The following is a 23,994-nucleotide window of genomic DNA, read 5'->3' as shown; positions in this document are numbered from 1 at the left end:
ATCTGTAAAGTGCAATGAAAGTATGCTATATTCCAGGTATACTTACATCTTTCATCTTTGGCTGGAAAAACACCTCTGAATACTCACACAACATCTTCTCAAGGTAAATCACTGGGGTGTAACTTTTATAAATAAGATGTGATGTTACTATTATGTCTGCCATTTGAGATGGAGAATAGTAATGCTGAAAATATGCTTTAATTCAGAGTAAGTTTTCAGTTTTTAATGATGAGCTTAGCACCACAGTTTTCACAAATGCTATACTGATAAATGAATGATCGTAAATTATTAGTATAGCACAGAAATTGTTTTGTAGAATCAAACAAATTCAGGGACAGGGGTGTGGAAACCATAATTTGTGACCCTTTTAATGTTCACATAAAATTATTTTAAAATTCTTTTGCCATGAAAATTTCTGTCTTGACCCTTGTGATTGTCCTTATAAATTGGAATGTAAAATATGGCTAACAGGTACATGTAATAGTGTTGCTAATGAATAATTGATGCCTTAATAGTCTTTGAAAATCTCATTACCTGATTGTTGCTAAGAATTTTCTGGTAAGGGCTGCCTACGAAACAGAGGAATGGAAAATTCCTCTGACTTTTTACCAATGATAGAACCCTAGAGGTGATGTGCTTGAAGAGGGAGGCAAGATCTGATTTTGGATTTAAAGTCTGAAAGGCAGATGTTTATTCAACTGATCTAACAAGCTGTAGCGTCAATACAGAAGTAAAATAAGAAAACGAATGAGGATTGCCAGAAGAGAAGACATGGGAAAGCAAAGAAGAAGCCTATTATGAGTAATTCCTAAGCAATTTCATGACCCATGAATTGTTCCTTTTCTGTACCAGCACACTTATTTCTAGAGACTTTAAACGTGTTATCAAGTTTGACTTATCTGTACTCCCTCATCCCTCAACTTACATCTGGACCAAATCTTGGTTTATTTGATATGCAGGTGTCCCATAGCAGGAAATATGACTGAGATGAGTTTATACTTATGAGATAAAACACCCAGCTGTAGATCTGCTGCTAAAGAGGTTAGGGTAAGGAGAGGGGCTGGAACTTAGACTTTCTGAATCAAAGACTTGGATGATTCATTATAAAGCTGTCTGTCTCTCGAATTTCTCTTGGGTGGTTGGTGATGATAGACAAGTCCAGTATGGTATTTTCGGTTTGGAATGAAGACTTTGGGTAAAGATGCTATAGGAACATTCTTCTTTTAGTGAGTGGTATAGCAATTCAGCAGGTTGGGAGGTTAGCACCTTACTTATCATTACTTACTTATCATTACCATACTTACCTACCCTTCCAACAAATTGTTCACGCGCTTCTCTGGCAACCCATCTTAAGTGTCTTGTAATATACAGGCTCATTAGGATAGAAGTACGTTAATTAAGAACCTAAAGGAATTGACATGAATTAGGATACCTGGGATACCCAAAATGAAATGATGATACTGAATTATCCACACAGTGAAATAGCTGAAAAAAAAAAAAATAGAACCAAGGTGTTCAGGGATGAAGAGGGTCCAGCATAAACCAGGGTTGTCTCCAGGATATGGGACTTTCCTGTTTTAAGACTGGGAAAACCCTGGGAAAACTAGGACAAGTTGTTCACCTTAGTCAAGCATATAACGGTAGACTATTATCAGAATGACTGCCATGACTAAGATGGTTTCATGGACCTACAATAATAAATGATCTGAAGTAATGTCAAATGAGGGGATCCTCCAGAGACATCCAAGAAATGGAGTCTTGCTCTTTCAGTTTTCCAGACAGCTTCATCTAACAATATGTAATACACATTGTATCTGGATTTCTAATATTTAAACATCCCTATAAGCCTGACTGAGTATTTGAAAATCTACTTCCTGAGAACTGAATAGAAGAAATGAAAAAGTTTGATGTAAATCATAATCTGGGTTTCTAAGGTAGGAATTCCTTTATGATAGCCTAATATAGGATGTGCCTGTTGGTAATAGAATTGTTTTCTAATATCTTAGAAAGATGTTTGCTGAAATGATGTCCTGTCAGTAATATGTCCTAGAACCTTAAAAGTCTGAGTACTTAAAAAAAATCCTGGAAACACAAAGATTATCAAGGATACATGAATAGACATAAAGCAAATGCATGCCAGGAAGGTTGTATCTCTATCAGGGAACTGGGATTTTCATGGTATCTCATATTTGGGAAAAGGAGATTGTCTATGAAGTGACAGTCTTTTTCACAGAAGCTTGTCTATGAAGCTTATTGGGACATAGTACCCACACTATAAATTTCTGCTCTCACAGCTAAGAATGAACAGAGGATTTCTTTTTATTACAAACACTCCTCTTCAGCTGTGTGTGCTGTCTGCACCTGCAATATGGGAGGGCAGTTGAGGAAACATGATTCATTGTATTTTGCCACTCTGTTAGCCAAAGTGCTAGATTATCCCACAATTCCTTGAGAATTTTAGCAAACAGGATCACACTTGTTCAAGCTTAAATCATTTACCTAATTAAATACTTGGAAAGAATAAATAACAGCAACTAACAGTTCCCCGATCCTGCCAGAGGGTAGTGAATTACTTAATTTGTGCTCTCTGCTTGAGATGGACATCAAAAATCGTGGAGAGCTCTTTTAGGAATATCTTATAACATATGCAAGGAGAGATGTGTAGAAGCTTTTCTTCCCTTCCTCCCTCCCTTCCTTCCAACCTTTCCTCCCTCCCTCCCTCTCTCCCTCCTTCCCTTCCTCCCTCCATCCTTCTCTTCCTCCCTTCCTTCCTTCCTGAAATATTATTTGAGCAAGGTACATACAGGCAGAAATACAAAATTTTATAAGAATACAGAAAGGAGAACTGCATGGAATCAAATTCCAGTTGACTTGCCGATATAAATCAACATATTTTGATTGTTCCTTTTAAAGGGTTTCTTCATGCCTTGTGAAAAACAAGTTGGAGATCACCTGCTAACAGTGATAAGGGTAGCAAAGATGTTTGATGTTGGTTAAGTGGGGATGTATGGAATATTTGTTGTGCAATTTTATCAAATAAATATTGAACAATGTGCAAGCCATATGGGAGGTCTAGTTATGGTATAGGATCTTCAATTCATAGTAGTGCTAATTTGTTAATTTAGATGATTTTCTCTAGCTATGTTCAGCTGCCCAGAAGGCAAAAAAAGTCAGAAGAACAAGAGAAAATTATTAAATAATGGACCATATAATTGAACTCAGGGAAAAAAATGAAGACAAAATAGAAAGATAATAAGGAAAAAGTATCAAGATGGTTAAAACATTAAGTGGGATTAGTTTGGTCAAGTGAGCTAGAAGGACAGAGAACACGATACATAAATTAGTGACTTGGGAAATAAAACAATGTTAGGCCCTGGAAGTAAAGGCATAGAGGAATTTGCTTATACTATTTTATGCAGCAGAAGAAAATGATGTAGAGGGAGGTAGGAATAGATATGAATGTCAGAACCCAGGAAGCTAAGGAACATTGTACAATGATAGCATATTAAAGAACAGGCTGCCAGCCTAGGCTGTGAGCATGGGTGGGTGGAGACAATGTGGAGTGTGTTAATAATGGTTCTCAGATGCAAATAATAGAACTTACTTGAGTTAGCTTGAACAGAAAAGGATTTAGTGAAGAACCAGAGAACTACAGTTAGATCCTATACAACTAAGAAACACACAGGCAGGAACAACTCAGGAGAAACATACAGCTAATGACATCACTAATGTCACTGTCCATGCTCAGAACCTCTGATGCTAGCAACTGGAAGATAAAAAGAAAAACATAATCAGTTATCTTGAATAACTGCATGCCTCTGTGATGCTGGTTGCTCTGTGGAAGAAGCCTCTCGTGCTGGTTGTTCTGTGGAAGAAGCTCCTGCGTCATGTTGATCACTTCCACATTTGAGAACAATGCAGATGTATCTGTGCTGAGAAACATATGTCACATGCAGAATCCTAGCTTCCCAGAGCTCTTTCAGCTTTCCAGCCCCCATAGTACATTAGATAAGGTGAGAATCGGTGCTTAGAGTGAATCTGCCATATCTGTCCCAGAATAGTTTATATTTGAATATTAATTGGTAGAAAAATAAATGAGACTCATGATGAAGTTAGAGTCAAATGGAGAGAACTCTTTGCTTCCCAGCTTTTTGTATGGTTGGCCAGACAGCAGAGGTCACATGACAAAAGATTCAGTGTAGTGTATGTGCTCGGTTTTTACTTTTCAACTTTGGACACTGCCAGTTCAAGAGATGGAAGTCTCTGTTTATATATATGAAGTATGGCCTCTTTTCTTTCTCTTTTTTATGTGGGGCATAAAGAATTATATGCATCACCTTGTATAAGAATTGACCATAGTTTTAAATATAACAAATAAAACTAAAAAATTTTAAAGGAAATCATAGGATATCAGCAGTGGTGTCTACAGAACCGCGGATTTTAGTGATCCGCGCATGCTGCTGTCTGATCGTTCCTCTGGAAGTTTTGTCTCAGAGGAGTACTAGGAATATGTTACCATGACCTTAGGTTAGGCAATTGTTTCACATATTTGACACATGTATAAGTTATGAAAGAAAAAAATACACAAATTGTACATCATCAAATTAAAAGATTTTATAATTAAAGGACATCATCAAAAAAGTGAAAAGGTTTAGTTGTTAATTTAGGTGTCAATTTGACTGCATTAAGAAATACCTAGAGATTTGCAAAGAGTTATTTCTGGGTGGGTCTGTGAGGGTTTTTTTGAGGAGATTGGCATATCAGTCACTGGACAGAGTAGGGAAGATCTACCCTCAGTGTCAGCAGGAACCATCCAATCAGCTCAAGACCCAGATAAAACAAAAAAGGCAGCAGAAAGGTGAATTCAGTCTGTCTCTCACACACACACACACCTGCTCTGCCCCATCATTGCCCTTCCTCCATGGAATGACACAGCAAGAAGGCCCTCACCAGATGCCATCTTCTGGATCTTGAACTTTCCAGGCCCTAGAACCATAAACCAATTCATTTCTGTTGATTGTAAATTACCCAGTCTCAATATTCTGTGATAGCAGCACAAAACAGAATAAGACAAATGATAACCCACAAATTTGTGTGAAATACTTTAAAATCATATTTTTGATAAGGAACTTGTATTTATATATGAGTAATTCTCAAACAATAAAATATGCATAATATAAAACCAATTTTTAAATGGGTAAAAGATTTGAATAGACATTTCTCTAAAGAGGATATACAAGTGGGCAATAAGCACATGAAAAGTTGCTCAACATCATTAGTCCATAGGAAAATATAAATCAAAACCACAGTGAAATGTAACTTCTTATCCATAATGGTAGCTAAAACTTAAACAGACAGACCATAAAAAGTATTATGAAGCGTATAGATGAATGAGAACCCTCATACAATCCTGATGGGATAGTAAAATAGTGCAGTCACTTTGGAAAACAGTTTAGCAGTCCCTCAAAAAGATAAATTATAAAGTCACTATATAATATGATGATTCTACTCATAGGTAGACTACAGAGAAGTAAAGTCATAAGTCCACACACAAAAATGTACACAGATGTCCATATCAGCTTTATCCATAAGAATCAAAATGTAGAAACAACCCAAAGGTCCATCAATGGAAAATAAAATGTGGACTATCTATGCAATTAGATATTACCTGGCAATAAAAGGGAATTAAATACTTACAGATGCTATGCAACATGGATTAACTTTGAAAGTATTATTCTTAGAGAAAGAAGCCAGTTAAGGAAGACCCCATATTATATGACTACATTTATATAAAATGTCCACAATAGTCAAATTCATGGTGATGAAAATTCAATTAGTAGTTACTGAGGGCTATGGAAAGGTGGGAATGTGAAATGATTACTAATGGGTAGGGAATTTCCTTTTGGTATGATGAAATTATTTTAAAATTAGATCATACTGATGATTGCACAATCCTGGGAATATAATAAAAGCCATTGAAATGCACACTTTATAATATGTTTAAAGTATAAATATGAAGCTATTATAAATATTAATGTGTGTGCATGTATATATTACACATATGGAATTTATATACATATAATATACATATATACATATATACACATATATACATGCACACACATATTAATAACATGTATGTTACCTGAGGTTGTCAAATATATATTACATATATGTGATATTGTATATATATATTTCACATGCTCAGTTAGCATACATTTACACTCCCCTAATGTGAACTAACAAAATACTAGATTCCCTGATAATTTTGGACATCCTTTATTTCCATACTCTTTCTGCTTTTGTACCATCTTTGTGTAATTGCAAATTCTCAATTCCGTCTTTATAATCTTTCTCCTGGACCCTTGCCCTTTACGCTCTTCTTAGTTTGCATTTGATTCTTCTATTTTCTACTTGTTGACTTCTGCTGTAGAACTTTCAATAATTGACCCACAGTCAGGTGTGATGGCCCACAGCTGTAATCCCAACACTTTGGGAGGCTGAGGCAGGTGGATCTGTTAAGTCTAGGAGTTTGAGACTAGCCTGGGAAACACAGAGGAGACCTCATCTCTACAAAGAAAAAAAAAATCTTAGCCAGTTGTGGTGGGCACGTACCTGTGGTCCCAGCTACTAGAGAGGCTGAGGTGGGTGGATCGTTTGAGTCTGGGAGGTAGAGGTGCAGTAAGAAATGATTGCACCACTGCACTCCAGTATGGGTGGCAGAGCAAGAATCTGTCTCAAAGAAAGAAAACAAAACACAGAAGTAATTGACCCATTAGCTTAAGACCACCTGTGTGATGTAACTTACTCTAGTTTCCTCTGTAGTATCTGCATCTTTGCCAGCTATTTTGTCTGACATTCTGGTATCAGGAACCTCCCACTTATAATAGCAACTATCACTCTCTAATCATTGTTTCCAATGACCACTATGTTTAATGAGGAAACTGCATCCCAGTCTGTTTGGAGAGGGAAGAAATACATGTCTGTGCATATCGATGCAATACCCTTCAATTTACAGGAGGGTTCTCACATCACCATCATGCCACAGATTTTAAGGAACTGGAAACTGTTCCCTTAAGATCTGTTTCCCTTATACAGATACAGATGCAATACATTGTTGTCATGCAGCATGTCAATCTGTATGAAGATCTGTATATGTGATCATTATAATTTCTTAGTATGGGAAGGTGATAACTGAGCAGTCCCTTATGCATCTTCCTTTGAGGATATTTCAAGAACATTTTTGGCTCTCCTTGCCTTTACATTTGACTTACTTGCACAGATGATTTGTGGAATACAGCTCTTAGTGATTCTGCCTTGAGGATGAAGGATCTACTGCCAGGGCAACATGGGAATGACGCCGTTCGTGACACATTTTTGAGTAGGCATCTCAAGATGAATGCCCCAAACTACTGAATATAATTAGTCTGTGGGAGACACAGCTCATGACATTCTCTGCTATTCATTACTATAGAAAGAGTCACTTCCAAAGAGGAAGAAATAAAAAGCAACATTGATGCATTGCCAGTTGACATCACCAGAGCGAGCATGTTGCGAGGTGGAATGGATATATGTGTACTTTGGTGTTCAAGAGACAGGCAGGTACGCCTTCTGCATGTACTGGGCAAGAGCACAACCACTGCCTAGATATGATATTTCAGGAGTAACAGGGGAATCTGTGAGATTCAGCCTTGTACTGTCACTGAGACTGATTCTTCAGTCAGGCTAGCAAGGGTTTAATTGCTGGCCACATTGCCTATATTTTGAGCTCATGCAGATTCTCATCACAGTGATTTTAACTGTGCTGCATAGGGTTACAACTCTGAATTTTTTCAACTATTTTAGCTCTTGAAAAACATGTTATAATCATTGATATTTCTTTTGTTTCAGAGACACCAGACCATCACACAATTAAATGTATTCAAAAGTTCCTGTAGCTTGCCAGGTACCTTAACCTCCACTTTTTTTTGCATATAATTTTTATTAATAAGATTGCTTAAAAAGTAGTTTGTCTTTAAAAAGCAATATGTATTGCTGCTGCCATGTGACAGACTTTAGAATCAGGCTGCCTCTGTATTGTGCAACTACCAGATCTGCCACATATTAACTGTATGTCCTTGGGCAAGATAATCTTTTTGCCTAACTTGATGCCTTCCTCATCTGAAAAAATACAGAGAAGGGGAATAATGGTTCTTAATAAGATTGCTATGGTGTTAATTAGATTACTAAGGTAAAGAGCATTTATTAAAGTATTTAATAAGTGTTCATTATAATTATCTTGCCTATTATTAGTGTATTGGCCTTTACATTTGGTTTCTCTAGTGATTTTGGATCTTCCTTTTGGACTATGGTACAAATCTTTCCCACTAACTCTTCCCACATTGGATTTCCAACTATGGTAGATGGTCCTTATTCAGTTCTAGAGAAGCAACCCTCAGCTCCAATCTATGGATTATCTTGCAAATTCCTAGCGAGAACTAAGGGGGAAGGCACAACGTTATTAGGTAGAGAAAGCGGGAGAGGTTTTCGGACTCAGATACTATATGATAAATACTGTTCTAAGCACAAGAAACACACAGCATCCACCAGGGGGTGCTTGTCTTGTATAGATTGGTTAATATTTGTCCAGCTCAGTCAGGGACGATCCTTAAGAGACCCAAAGTGAACAGACACTAAAATGAATGTGTTCTTGAACATGACGTGGAATTTTGTGCTTGGTGCTCACTTGCCTGGACATAAAACTATTTTTGCAGCCTGAAGTCACATGATGAAGTTTTAACAGAGGCATTAGAATAGCATGAATACTCCATATAACAGAAATATTTAACCATCCTCTCCTTTCAGCTCTATTTCCCTGACACACTAGCTCCTAAACACACACACACACACACACACACACTTCACACACTTACTAACCTGGCTCATGCAACCCTACTTATTTATGTATATGATTTTTTTTATGCTAAAACTGTGATGTTTAGGACCCACTGTAACTTCTTATTTGGTCTCATTGAGTCAGAAACTGCATGATGCCTTTATTCCAAACAGAACCACATAATGCCATCCTGAATTTCATAAATACATCCTTCATATTTTATTATTTCATTAGTCACTTGAATTTCCTACATAACCTGTAGCAAGTTCTTTTGATTATTTATAAGATACACTGTACTAATAAGATATATAGACCTGTGGGCTTTTGCCCTGATGGCACAGATGGAAAAGTAGTTTCAGTGACTAGATTAGGAAGAACCTATCACTTTGTTCCTGATAATATTTATTAAAGACAAGCATTTTACAAAATTTAGAAAATTAAACTAACCCCTGTTTTAGTGGGTTGATTAAACAATTTTTTATAGGAATGTATGGATTTGAAATGCTTTTAAAATCTTATTTCATTAATATAATTACCATTCAAAATTAAGTTACACAGATTATCTCAATTTGTTGCTCATGGGATATGATCTCTCTTAGTTTAAAATTACATTATACTCAGGAAAGCTTCAAACTATCAGGTTAGCTTGTTTGGCAGATTGTTAGATTAATTCTCTAATTCACTGAAATATCTATTACAATTTTCAAAAGAATTGACTATAATGAATTAGAGAGCTAATCTTAACAATTTATCACTCAAATGAGGTCATCACAGCTAGTGGAATATTCAAGACTACCAGCCCATTTCTAACATTTTCTTTATATGGAAAAATATATTTTACATTATGCTGTATCATATTTTTAATGGATTATAAAATATACTAAAGAGCCACTGTATTATAAAATAAAAATTACTCATAATCAGCCTGCTGTAAATTACTTGTATGAAGTTATTAATTATAATCTTGGCAAATAGTTAATATGAGAGTGTGATGCATTGATAAACAGGGAACAATGGTATACTCAAGTTCTAAAATTTTAAGCATTTATTAGAAAATCCAGAGACAATTACAAACTACGTTTGTTCACTGTGGGTATATTTCATTTAAAATAACAATAGTGATTGTTAATATATTTTTAAATAGTAGTATAAATATTTAACTGAAGTTTGTTAACTTTTTAAATTCTCAAATATAACTGAAGTTTATAAAGAAATATTGGTCCAGATTTGCCTTTTTTTGAATTTGAGAGATTTATAGGGAAACCTAGGAGACTAAGTTACAAAATGGCATGTTACTGAAACATTCACAATGAAGAGAAAATAGCCAAACAAACAACAATAAAAAATAAAACTAATCTTGATTTAAGCCAGACTAATATACTTCAAGCTCTGTGTCTTGGGAATCAGCATTGATTCATCAGAAAGGTTAGATTGCTCTGTCAGTTTGGACCAAAGCTTATACATTATTTTCTGCTGTTGTTCTTTAGAACTCCCATCTTTTTACAAATGCTGACATGTGCTTGTGTCCTGACACTCTTTCCTGATAAAATGTGCATCCTATGTCCTGTACAGTACAGTCTTTTTGTGTTTAGACTAGTCCCACTCTTTTTTTTTTTTTTTAATTTCCCTCATTCTCTACAGAAATTCATTCTATCTCCCCACTGGGAACACAGCCTGCCCCAAGTATCAGCCAGGAGCCAGGCACTGTTATGTACCCAAGAATAGCCTTTAAACTGCTTGTCTCCATATATTTTAATCTGCTTTGCTTCTATATACAATGTTTTCCTAAACTGCTTGCCAATCAGAATGTTATATATTATGTATCCCAAAATCCAATCTATATAGTTTTGTACAGTCTGAATTTACTGTGCTTTTTTTCTTTTTTCAGATAGCCCTCATTCAGTGTGTTTTAGTTCCTTATGTTTCGTGATGTTTTGATCATAAGCTTATGTTTGTTAAGCATCCAGATGAGAGCTGAGCTCTGGGTGGCACCTTGATTATAGTCAGAGGACCTGGCTCAGCCGTACCTAGACTCCTAACCCACAAAAACTGTGAGATGGTATATGTGTTTGTTTAAGCAACAATAGAAAAATGATATAATTAGCTTATCTTAACTCATATAAAATGTAAATATAAACAATTTAATGGAACAGAATTGTAGGTGCAGGAGCTGAGTCACACAGATATAAGAAAATTTGGATCTTCAAATTATGGCAAAGAATAAGCAGTTCAGTAAGCAGTTTCAGAAAATAATATCCATTTGAAGGAAAGTTATACTATATTCATACTTAATATTGTATAGAATATAAATAAGGTGGATTAAATATCTAAATGTAAAAATTATAAAACATTTTTGTATGTATGCATTTAATACATTCATATATAATGTGGGAGAAATCACAAAATGAGATTTTTATAATATTGTGATGATTGATGCATTATTAAGATATAAAAAGGATGTTACATCTGACAATAATTAAAACTAATATTCATAAGCATATATTTCATTAATGCTTTGGTGGAAAAAGCATTCCTTTTATTTTTAAGCTTTTATTTTGAGGTAATTATTGCATCACATACAGTTATAAGAAATAATAGAGAGAAATCCAGTATACCCTTCACCTGGTTTCCCCATTGGTAACATCTTTCATAACAATAGTATCACATTACAACCAGGACAAGGCATTTGACAGTATCTCAACCTTATTCAGGTTTCACCAGGCTTATATGTGCTCATTTGTGTGGCTGTATATTTAGTTCTATAAAATTTCAGCACATATGTACATTTATCTGATCATCTCTGCAGTCTAGATAAAGAACATTTCCATCAAAAGGATCAGTTGTGGTACCTTCAATAGCCATACTCTCTGACTCATTGCGCTTCCTTCTCTAGTAATTATCCTCTAGCAACTACTGATCTGCATCTCTATGATTCTGTCATTTCAAGAATGTAATATAATTAAGACTCATACATTGTGTAACCATTGGAAATTGCCTTTTTTTTTTCACACAGCATTATTCCCTGAGAACCATTGAAGGTGTCCCATGTAGATAGTCCATTCCTTTATATTGCTGAGTAGTATTACATGGTATTGGATTTGTTTACATCCAAGTTTGTTAAGCATCCACCCTTTGAAGGACATTTGTGTTGTTCCCAGTTTTTGGCTACTAAAAATGAAACTACTGTGATCATCGATGTTTTGTTTTTTTGTATAATGTAAGGTTTTATTACTCCAAAAAATATGCAAGTGTGATTGCTAGGTCATATGGGAACTGCATGTTTAGTGTTTTTGTTTGTTTGTTTGTTTTGTTTTGTTTTTTTCATTTGAAGACTTGCCAAAATGTTTCCCAGAGTAGCTGTATCATTTTACAACCCAGCAGCAATGCATGAAGTAATGCATCTCCACGTCCTTGTCAGCACTTGGTGGTGTCACTATTTTTATTTCACCCACTTTCATAGGTATATAGCAATATCTCACTATTGTTTTGATTTTCATTTCACTAATGGCAAATGATGTTGAGTATCTGCCTAACTTCAGTTAAATGCTTGTTAAAGACTTTGCCCATTTTCTAATTTTTTTTCTATCAAGTTTTCAGGGTTCTTTGTATATTCCAGATATAAATTCTTTGTCAGATATGTGGCTTGCAAATGTTTTCTTCCAGTCTGTAACTTGTCATTTCATCCTCTTCATGTGCCTTTTCATAGAGTAAAATTTTTGAATTATGATGGGGTCCGATTTGTCAATTTGACCTTTTATGGATTGTGCTTTTCATGACAATTGGAACTCTTCACTTAGCCCTAGGCCTTAAAGATATTCTGTTGTTGTTGTTGTTGTTGTTGTATAGTTTTACACTTATGCCTGCTATCTATTTTTAGTTAATTGTATGCAAAATGTGAGATTTAGGTTAAGGTTCATTTTTAACATCTTGAAAGTCTATATATTTCCAGTTTCTCCAGCAACTTTAAAATGGCTACTTTTCTTCCATTGACTTGCTTTTGCAGCTTTGTTAAAATTCAGTTGAGTATATTTGTACGGGTCTATATCTGGATGATGTATTTTTTCCATATGTCTATGTGTCTATCCCCTCCAGCAATACCACAGTGACTAAATAGTAAACCTTCCCATTATGCAGACTGATTCTTACAGTGTTTCAAAAGTGTTTTCAAAAGTGTTTTTTTCTTCTATCTAGTGCCTTCCATATAAATGTTAAGATAAGCTTTTCTATGCCTATGAAAATTCTTGCTAGCATTTACAGAAACAATTGAATTCAACCTATAGATTAATTAGCAGAGAGTTGACATTTTTATTATGTGGACTCTTCCAATTGTGAACAAAGTATGTGCTTTCAGTTATCCAGTTCTTGTTTGAATTTTTCATCAGCCTTTTGTAGTGTCAAATACGGATACTGCATCTGTTTTCTGACATTTATACATAAGTACTTATTTTGGGGGGAACAATTGTAAATAGTATCATGCATTCCAATCTGTATGCCTTTTATTTACTTTTCTTGCTTTACTTTGCTGGCAAGATATTCCAGTACTACTTTGCATCCCACATATTTTGATATTATGTGTTTTCAATTTAATTTAGGTTTATGTATTTTTAAAAATTCCTTTTTGACCCAAGGATTATTTAGAAGTGTGTTGTTTAATACCAAATGCTTTGAGATTTATTTCTTATGTTTCTGTTATTGATTTCTAGTTTGATTCCATGGTGGTCAGAGACTATATTCTACATACAGTTTCAATTCTTTTAAATTTGTTGCTATTTGTGTTATAGCCTAGGATATGATCTATCTTGGTCAATGTTCCAAAAGCATTTGAACAAAATGTATGAGTTCTGTAATTTTGGGGTGGGGTGTCTATCTATGTTGATTGGATAATATTTTTTGATTCAGTTATTCTTTATTCTTGCTGATGTTGTCTCTAGTAGTTCTATCAACTGCCAACAGAGATGATGAGATCCTGAATTACAATTGTGATTTGTTATTTTATCCTTTCAATGCTATCAGTTTTTGCTTCATGTATTTTGAGGCTCTATTATCTGAAAACCATCCATTTAGGATGGTTTTGTCTTTCTGGTGGATTGATATTTTTAATCATTATATAAAATGTCTCCCACTTCTCTTTCCTCTGAAGTTTATTTTATTTTATATTAATGAAGCCATTCCTGGTTTGTTTTGATTAATATTTACACACTATGTCTCTTTTATCCTTTTACTTTTAAATTACTGGTGTTATTACATTTCATAATGAATCTCTTGTAGACAACACAGAGTTGGGTCATGTTTTTTAAACACACCGCCGACATCTTTCTTTTAATTAGTGTATTTGGACCATTTATAATTAAGGTAATTGGTGATATTGTTAGAATTTAAGTCTGCCATTTTATTATTTGTTTTCTGTTTGTTTCCTTTTTTCATTCCTCTGTTTCTCTTATACTTGGTTCCCCTGTGTTACTTAAACTTTGTTTAGGGTTGCATCTTGATTTGTTTATAGTATTTTAGTCTGTTATTTTGAATAATTGTTTTAGTAGTTGTTCTAGATAATTTGAAATACAAATGTCACTTATCATAGTTGTCTTCAGTATTTCTTTTACTTACACTGAGTACTATATCAAAGTATAATTTTTGCCTGAACCTTCAAAGGTGATTTAAAAGCTAATGAAAAAAGAAAGCCCATTATATTTTATTTTTATTTTACTTATTATGGTTTCCTTTGCTTTCTGAAGTTCCAAGCCTTCTGTTATAACTGCTTTTCTGTTTAGGAAATTTCCTTAAGCCGTTCTTGAAGGGTAAGTTTGCTTGTTACATCTTCTCTTAGTTTTTCTTTTTTTGAGAATGCCTTTATTTCCCCCATCATATCACTGAAATATATTTTTGCTGAATGGTATTGACAATTTTTTCAGTACTTGGTCTCAGGTGACAAGTCCCTTTCAATTCACTTGATGTTTGTCTATGAGTAATACGTTCCTTTCTAGTTGCTTTCAGTGTGCTTTATTTATTTTTTTGCTTTTAGTCTTCAGAAGTTTAATTGTGCTTTGTCTTGGTGTGGATTTCTTTGGGATTATCCCATTTGTGGCACAGTCAGGCTCTTGAATCTGTAAGTTTATATCTTTCATAGAATTTGAGAGATTTCACCCATTACTTATTCAAACATTTTTTAGTTCCACCCTCTCTGCTGTCCTTCTGGAGCCTTTATGATATAAATGTTAGCTCTTTAGTTATTGTCTCACAAGACTGTGTTCATGATTCTTTCAGTCTATTTTTTCTCTGATGGTTTGTGTGGATTCTTTTTTCCCATTTCAATTGTGATTTTCCTCCTACCTGCTATGACAAGTGATTTTCAGTTGTATCTCGTGCATTTTATATTATGGGACTCTGGATCCAATATAAGCTTCTTTTTTAGTAGGTAGTTCCCCTATTGAAGTGTAGTGCGAGGGCCAGTTGGATATGTATGTTAAGCGTCACATCTACAAATAGGGAGCTTTGTTTCAGAAAGGTGGGTTGAAAGTGTAGCTCCCCCGTGGCATTTATATTAAGGCCCTGTATTGAAAAAGACCCAGGGAACTCAGCACTGTGTCTTCTCAAGTTGCAAGAGTACTAGGCAGCCCTTCTTTCTTCCACACTTCAGAGTTTTTCTATTCTTTGCTTTTTTCTTGTTCTGGGATTGTTAGTTGTACGAGGGAGGATCTGGGAGGAATATGGCTACTCCGTTCTAGTGGGATCCTTTTGAATTTTACTAGGCAAATATCAGAGTATGTGCACATCTTGCAATACAGCTTTTTAAATTAAAGCTTATTTATAAAAAAACACATATTTACATCTTAAAACACAGTAACACATTTTAAAGAAAGTTATCTGGAGATAAATCTCGAATTACATTTCAGAAACAACTACTAGAATGTCAAAATCACATGTAAACATTTTGCAAAGCACACTGATGGTTTACAAGGGAATTTGAATCAGATCTTGTTGGCACGTTGAGAGAGATTGTAGTAGATGGGCTATGTAGACGCAAAAATAAACATTTTTCTGAGATGTTATGGCAATGAGATAGGAGCTTTCCTTTAAAGCAAAAGACCTGTTTTGTCTTATAGTATTATACAAAGAGAATGTGAATGTTAAAATTTGAAGTGCAAGCAAAGTTTTCTTTTAAGATTTTTCATCCTAAAACTACAACCACATCACTGAAGCTTTTCTGTTCAAAAGTTTTTACAGCAGCACCAGAATGACAGAAGATTTGTACTGGATTCTGAGTTGGATAGTTACTGCCTCTTCACCTCACTTGTCTTCACTATCAACTTCCATAACCAGTGAAAAATAATGAAATAATAGTGATCAACCCTCTTCTGCTCTTGGCATCTCAGCTTTTCCCAAGCCTTAACTCTCCACCCCAACTGGTAAGTTATAGTTTATTACAGGAAATTGCTATTTTATTGTAAATTTTCATATGCAGTTTTTCTAGCCAATTTATTTATTGCTATGTGTTATTGGCCTTTCTGTATCGTAAACAGAATGTTTATGGTGTGACATGTAAACTGTACATTTTACTGCATACAAAACGAATTTAACAACCGCATTAATTGATGATTAGGAAAGAAGATTTTAAGCATTTTTACATTCAAACATGATCATTTATAAGTAAACATTTTATTACATTTAGTGGAAATTTAGAAAACCAGCCGTGTGTTTTGATTGAGGTATAATACATTGTATTTTTCCCATGTCTAATTGTGGAGAATAGGTCATTATTCCCTATCATTCTGGTAAATAATCTCTCAGCGTTTTTGGATTTTAGAATCAGATTGTTTACATGAAGTGGGAGATGCTTGCCTTCTAAAATAATATCTTGCAACAGAGCACTTGATAAAATATTACAAACTTTTAAGTACAGAGCTAAACATGTAAGTAGACAAGGTTTCAGAATAGAATGGGAACTTTTATCCCTAGTTTTAAGGTAAAGTTGAAGCTATGAGGGCCCATGAAGGGTGTTGTATTTTGTTTGCTTTGGCAGTGCCCTGGGTTTGTAGTCTTAGGGTTAAGGGATGCAGTGAACAGGAGGAAAGAGTTTGACTCAACGATGGTAGAGAATGCTTGTTGCCTGCCCAATGTACTTTCCCCATTAATCTTAATTACTGAACCCCAATTTTATTTTGGTGGCAGCGTGCCCAGCTACAGACTAACAGCCATTTTCTCAGAGGGAAGTAATGACGGGCACATAAATCCTGGCAGTGTGACACAAGTGGTAGGTATTGGGTGACTATCATATTACATCTCTTTATCAGAGTCAGCTGTTAGGAGCATATTTTTCCCTTGCTTTCTCTTCTTTCTGTCAGGAACAGGGAGCATGAGGTTGTATCCCTCATTTGCAATTAGTAGACTTCATCATTAATGCTTTATCTTAAAGCTGGGAGTGTAAATGTAGAAGAAAACTGGGTTCATAACAGCTATGGAATCATCATGTCTGTCCTGCACTAACTACTTTCAGATTATTTTTTCTGGTAGAAAATGAATCTATTTGTGTTATTTGTGTGTATGTATGTGTGTGTGTGTAAGCTACCACTATTTGGGGTTTGTTATTTATCACTGAATTTATTCTTCATTGGTATAAACCCAAGGCTCTTAGATTCAGGTAAAGGGAGGCCTAGAATCAAATAATCCTCTTTTTGACATAAGAGAATGAATGCCTGAAAATTTATCATTTTCATACTATGGTCTGGCATTCATGAGCTGGCAACCCATGAATACTTGAAAGCACAAGTCTTCTCTCCTCTGAATACCTATCATTATGCTGGTCATTCTGTGAAACCCCAGGCCGGGACAAAAACATAAAATGGTCCTTTCTATAAACGGATTCACAAAAGGAAAAATAAATAAAAACGGCAATTAAGATGAAAAATAGGAACAGTTCAGAGGGAGATGGCCTGCTATGCATCTAATTGCAGATCCACATGAAATTAGAAAAACTGAGAAGAGGTCATTTTGAAAATATAGCAACAAGAATTTTCAGGAACCAATGGCATTGTGACTCTTCGGATTTAGGAAGTCCAGTGGATCCCACATACCACAAATAACTGGAATTCACTCCTAAACAAATCAAAGAAAATTACTGAACAATTAATAACCTTAGAAACATACAAACAGATTACCTTACAGAGTAAAGACAATTACCCTGATAGCTCAATTCCAAAAAACAATTTTGGAATTAAGGAGACAGTGAAAAAATACCTTAGTATTGCTGAAGAAAAACATTTGTTAAGTTAGAAGTGTGTATACAGCTAAAGTATAAATCCAAGAGGTTGAAATAAAGACAATTCAGACAAAAAGAAACTTACAAAAACAACTTCCAGTGGATGAACTTCAAGAAAGAAAAACATCAAGCTTAAAGGTAAATGGATAGCAAGAAAGAACAAGTAGGAAATACACTAACAAACAAGGGTAATTTCAACAAATACTGATTTTATTGAACAAATCCCTTCATATGTAATTTTTGCAATAAAACATGGAGGAAGTTAAATATTAAACAATAATGGTGGCTGGGCGTGGTGGCTCACGCCTGTAATCCCAGCAATTTGGGATGCTGAGGCAGGTGGATCACTTAAGCCCAGGAGTTCCAGACCAGCCTGGCCAACATGGTGAAATCCCATCTCTACTAAAATACAAAAAATTAGCTGAGTGTGGTTGCTAGGCACCTGTAATCCAGCTACTAGGAAGACTGAGGCATGAGAATAGCTTGAACCTAGGAGGCAGAGGTTGCTGTGAGCTGAAATTGCACTCCAGCCTGGGCAACAGAGTGATATTCCATCTCAAAACAAAACAAAACAAAAAAAACACAAAACCAATAATAGCATGTAAGATTAGGGTAGATAGTTATTAAAGTTAATATATCCTAAATTTCTTTAATTTTGACCTATTTGGGTAGATACATTGATTAACATAATATGTTAAGTGAAATATCAATGAAAATTCATTTGCAAGCGTAAGATAGACAGTGTTTAATTCAAACAGTTACTAGGAAAGGTTCAATTTAATTGAAATTATAAGGAAGTAGAAGCATGTAAGCATATAAAAAGTGCCACTAATATTAAACAAAATAAGGCAATTCAAGTATATCCAGGTGCATCAGTAATTACAAAACATATAAATAAAATTAAACTGCTTTTTAAAATAGAGAGATGATCAAATTGGTCAAGAAAACAAAAGCAAGCTATGTCTTCAATAGATGCATTTAAAATGTAACTTCACAAGAATAAAGTTAGAAAATGATGAGGAAAATATCTGACAAAGTAATTAATGCCTTAATAACAGAAAATGGATATTTTTAGTTAAAAAACAATTATCATGGACAAAACAAGTCAGACCCTAATAGTAAATATTTCCATTCATGTGGAAAAATTTAAAATTCATAAATTTTGTGCATTTAGTACAATAAACATATAAATAGAATATTACATATGATTTAAATTTAACCTTTGAAAAATCGAGGTTAATGAAGAAATCATAAGAATTTGAGAAATATTTTATACTTAACAAAATTAAATATACTGTATCAAAACACCTAGAAGAAGTGTATGTATAAACATATGTGTGTAAATCTAACAAAAAATTTTGGAGCCAAGGGCGGTGGCTTACACCTGTAATCCCAGCTTCTGGGGAGGCTAAGGAGCTGGGATCACTTGACACTAGGAGTTTTAGACCAGTCTAGGCAACATAGCCAAATTCTGTCTCTAAAAAAATAAAAATAAAAATAAATTAGCTGAGCATGTTTGCACACCCCTCTACTCCCAGCTGCTTGGGATGCTAAGGGGGGATAATCACTTTAGCCCATGAGTTCATGGTGGCAGTGAACTATGATTATGCAAATGTACTCCACCCACAGGGTGACAGAGCGAGATCTTGTCTCAAAAAAATAAGAAATTGTGGAAGACTTTTATAGAGAACCTAGAAAAATTCAACTGAAAACCATTAAATAAGTCAAAAATTAATGAAGATCTATATTATGTTCACAACAGGAAGACACAGTAACTTAAGCTAGTGATCATTTTCAAATTGATGCATAGATTTATTTCCAGTCAAAATTCCAACATTTTTCTAAACATATAAAATATGTTACTAAAAATTTTTAAATACTTCTTAAGTGCTAAGAAAAATAATTTATGATTAAAAAACTAATTTTGTTTTACCTCAAAATAAGATTAAAAAAAACTTAAACAGAAGGGAAAATGATGAACTTACATGGTGAAGGAAGAACTTAAGCAGAATATATTCCAAATAATAGCTAATAGTATCCAGTATTTAATATACCATAGGCACTTAAATATTAATTGCTAATGATTACCTGAAAATTTCAGGATAATTTTAGATTCAGTTATTCTAAAATAGTTTTACTTAGTCATTAAATTTTTCAGTGGAAAGGGAAGAAAGGTATGTCTAATATGTCTTGAGATAAAATAGATTATTCTTTCCATTTTTCTTGTAAATGAACAAGCATGTAAATTTAAAAAAACTTTATTTTCTAATATAGTTTATAAATGTTGTATCTTCTAATTAAATGTGCAAACCATATTAAGCAACTATATTATTCTAAGTACTTAGCACCTAATATTAAGAGAGAAACAATGAGATGAAGTTTGTTTAACATATATTCTTTTAAAATAACCTACATGAACTCAGTCTTACTAGCAGGTGGGTACCCAGGAGGTCATAATAATAGTAACACTCAAATTTTCCTAAGATATTGCCCCATTGGCAGAGCGTAACCCTTTAGTCACCTAACAATGCCTGCCTTAGTCGTTTTCGATAGTTGCTAAGAAAAACCTGTCCTAATGGAGTCAATTACCATTTCTTCTACTTTGGTACCTAAACTGACAATGGCCTCTCCCCCATATCCTTTATGCCAGTAATGTCTCGGGGAGTATTCACTCCATGGTTACCGTAAAGCCTCAAAATGACAAATGGACCTACCAGTTTACAGCAAGAGAGAACTATACTATGTCCCATAAGACATTGAGAAGAATGATCACTCTTTTACAGTGGATGCAAATTGGAAGGCTAAGGCAGTAGTCCCTTTGTCATTTGGACCACAATGGAGCCAAGAAGGTGAAGAGAAGTGAGTGGGTACTAATATCTGTGTCCTTGAGTCTTACAAAGTTCTTTGTAAAAAGAGCATCCAGAGATAAAATTCATTGATTTTATTTTAGAAACAGGGACCAGATCACCACGTGTCCCCTCTTCTTAAAATTTGAACTTATTTTTGGCATAGTAATTGAGAACATTGAATAATTATTATTAATCTAGCTAAGCTAATTATACTATATTCATATGGCTAAACCATGGATTTTTAATGATTACTATAAGTAAGATTACTATAAATTGCTTCTTAAGAATGAGGTGCCTAAGGCTCAAAAATTAAGGAGGCAGGATGCTCAGGATTCTGCAAGTACATAGGTGTCACCTGGGTGAGAATGTCTGCTTAAATTTAGAGCCCTTGCGCCAGGTTGGCTTCATGCTAGTCCTGACATAAGTGTCGTAATGGACATATATATTCAACAAAGAGCTTGTTGTAAACCAGGCTGAGACAGCAACTAATAAAAATAAAAGGATATTTGCAATCATTATTTTAAGTGTACTACACATCAACACTCTTCTAAGGCAAAGAAGGAAATAAAATAGAGTCATTTTCCAAATAACTTCATTTATATAGATGATAAACCTGGAAAATGGAGGTTCCAAGCTTCTCATCTAATACAATTTATTTCTAGACATAAATATTTGGTTTATTTTTTATTTCTTATAAAATTTAAAGTCAGGAAGTGTTTAAATTAAGCAAAGGGAGTCTAGTCATTATAAGTGAGAGACACAGGCTTGTGCCAGTGGTTGGACATTCACATGCTTTCAAGGGCCAAGCAGTCCTATAAATCAGCCCTGCAGGCTAGAGAGGGATTATAGAGAACTGCAGAAGTCATGCCTAGCCTAATGACACTCAACTTCAAAGTTTAAATACTGTGCTGGAAAACAAAATAGTTCCAGTGATATCGTATTTTGCTTTCCATGACTACTCTTTTAAAACCTGCCTATAAGATATATTATTAAATGTTTGTATATTTTCTTAATTCAACCTCTCCTCCTCCAGCTACACACATCAACCACAAAACAGCAATAAAAGCAAAAACGAGAAAAACTCAGCCTTGCACCAGAGAACCTGAAATGATCCTAATTTGTGGCTTTTCTCCTGAAAGATGGAAGATAGGAAGCTGTTATTGACAACTTAATGTGGTTTTTTCAGCAGTACCCAGCCAGTCACCCAGAAGGGCCTTGAAGGAATGAGAAAAATCTGTAGTTATGTGGGTGTGAGGACAGGTAAAGTCCAGAGGCAGGCCCACCCCAGTGTCATTAAGGACTAGAACAGCAAGAGGATAAGGCCAGTGGCTAACTGAAAGGAACTGTTTGGAAAAACAGAAAGGGAGACCAAGGAACAAACATTTAGATGGTTCCTTAAATAGTCTTTATTCTTTTTTCTAGAACTTGTTCGATGCATGCAGCCTTACTGTCAAGAATTTCTTTTCTTGTTTCTGCAGTAACTATTTTTTTGTCAGAATAATTTGTCTGAAATAATACTAGCATGTCGTCACACCTAACATAATTTTTGTAACTAATTAATTCCATTGCTTATTGGAGCACAATCAGCCTTGATGTAGTCATAATATTGTCTACAGGAAGGGCATGGATATTGTAGATATTTTTGTTTTTAAATGAAATTGGTGATTAAAACATAAAAATAACCACACACATTTTTTTTTGTGCAAAACAAAACCTTTAATTGCTTTGTGTCAAGATCCATCACAAGAAACAAGATGGCAGTGAGCACCAATAAAATGGTCATTTCTGCCGTGAGTCCTTTTACTCAGTGGAGGAAGTGCGTTTCAGGGAGGATGCATTGAAAAGGCTTAATGCAATCATTTGAACATTTTGAAAGGGTTACTCAGAAATCAAACCACAGTATCTTTCATCCCACCACCACTACCCTACATGCAACATTTGGTAGCTTTAAATTCCTAATCTTCAGAGATCGTCAAAGATTGGATCCTATAAACTTCCTTCAGTAGCTCTTCTAAGCATTAATGCTTAGGCTGTGACTACTTGTAGCTAAATTCAATAAAAAGTCACATTTATTCAGGAAATAAACCACTGTACGTAGCCATGAATGCCAGTATCTCATTTAAAAATGTTCACTCTTAAAAGTACTTGTGTCTTGATATCAAAACTGTTACCTTATGAGAATGACTAGGGTTGTTCATATATGAGAACAAGTACTGACTATCCTGTCACTTGCTATGACTTAACGGTCCCATTGAAAACTTCATTCCTCATTGGTTCCCTGGAGACCAGAATTTCAAATAGCCTTTATAACATTTACTAAGAAGTGAGAGATCATTTTTCTATGTTATCATTTTAAAGTGGAATTTCAGCACATTCTGCCTCATGCAATAGAACATCATTTGAACCATTCTTCAATGTAAATGTCATGTTTTTTTTCCTCAAAGTATTTTCTGATTCTAGTTTTTTCCTAAATTTCAGTGATTTATTCATCTTCTTTCAAAAATATTCTTTCCAAATTTGTAATTTGTAAAGAATTCAACTTAATTTATTGCATGTTAGTGCTGAAATTGAGGCACTCATGTGTGTGTGCATGTTTATCAGAGATGTGACTGCCTACTTTAAGTGCCTAAATTTATTTGACCTCAATATGCCCAGTTGGTAAAAGAACTAGAATGAAAGATGAGAGATATTCGTGGATTTTTAATTTCATTTCTTAGAATTGATAAATATGTGACTTTCTTTTTGTTTTGTTGAATTGCGTACGTTTTTGGTTTCACTAGCAGAATTAGAGTTACTTTCTTACACATTTTTATATTTACAGGAAGTTAAAATTAAACTACATTAATTATTTTAATTTATTCATTAAGCTGAAATTCACTGCAATTTTTTTCCTTTTGTTTTTCATTTTGTAAATCATATGAATGTTTTAATTTTTTATCTGGTCAGTTTTAATTTCCCTTGTGTTTTCTTCTACAGCTTTGAAGTTTAGAATGTCATGTTCTTACATATGTTAGATA

The 23,994-nt window shown here is 34.4% G+C and overlaps 1 long non-coding RNA gene across 1 annotated transcript in view; it reads left to right on the top strand.

Annotated features, from left to right (window-relative positions):
- The first annotated feature begins 7,887 nt into the window (after positions 1–7,887).
- The window catches only part of LOC134761319 (uncharacterized), a 32,102-nt gene continuing 15,995 nt past the window's right edge, over positions 7,888–23,994 (top strand). Inside the window, exons 1-2 of the long non-coding RNA XR_010139827.1 lie at positions 7,888–7,945; positions 16,088–16,278. This is a non-coding gene — a long non-coding RNA (uncharacterized LOC134761319). The remainder of the gene's footprint in view (positions 7,946–16,087; positions 16,279–23,994) is intronic.

The sequence above is a fragment of the Pongo abelii genome, chromosome 3 (assembly GCF_028885655.2).
Source record: "Pongo abelii isolate AG06213 chromosome 3, NHGRI_mPonAbe1-v2.0_pri, whole genome shotgun sequence".
Classification (NCBI taxonomy): Eukaryota; Metazoa; Chordata; class Mammalia; order Primates; family Hominidae; genus Pongo; species Pongo abelii.
Note: the sequence above shows the minus strand (reverse complement) of the source record. Positions and strands in the feature narration are given on the sequence as shown.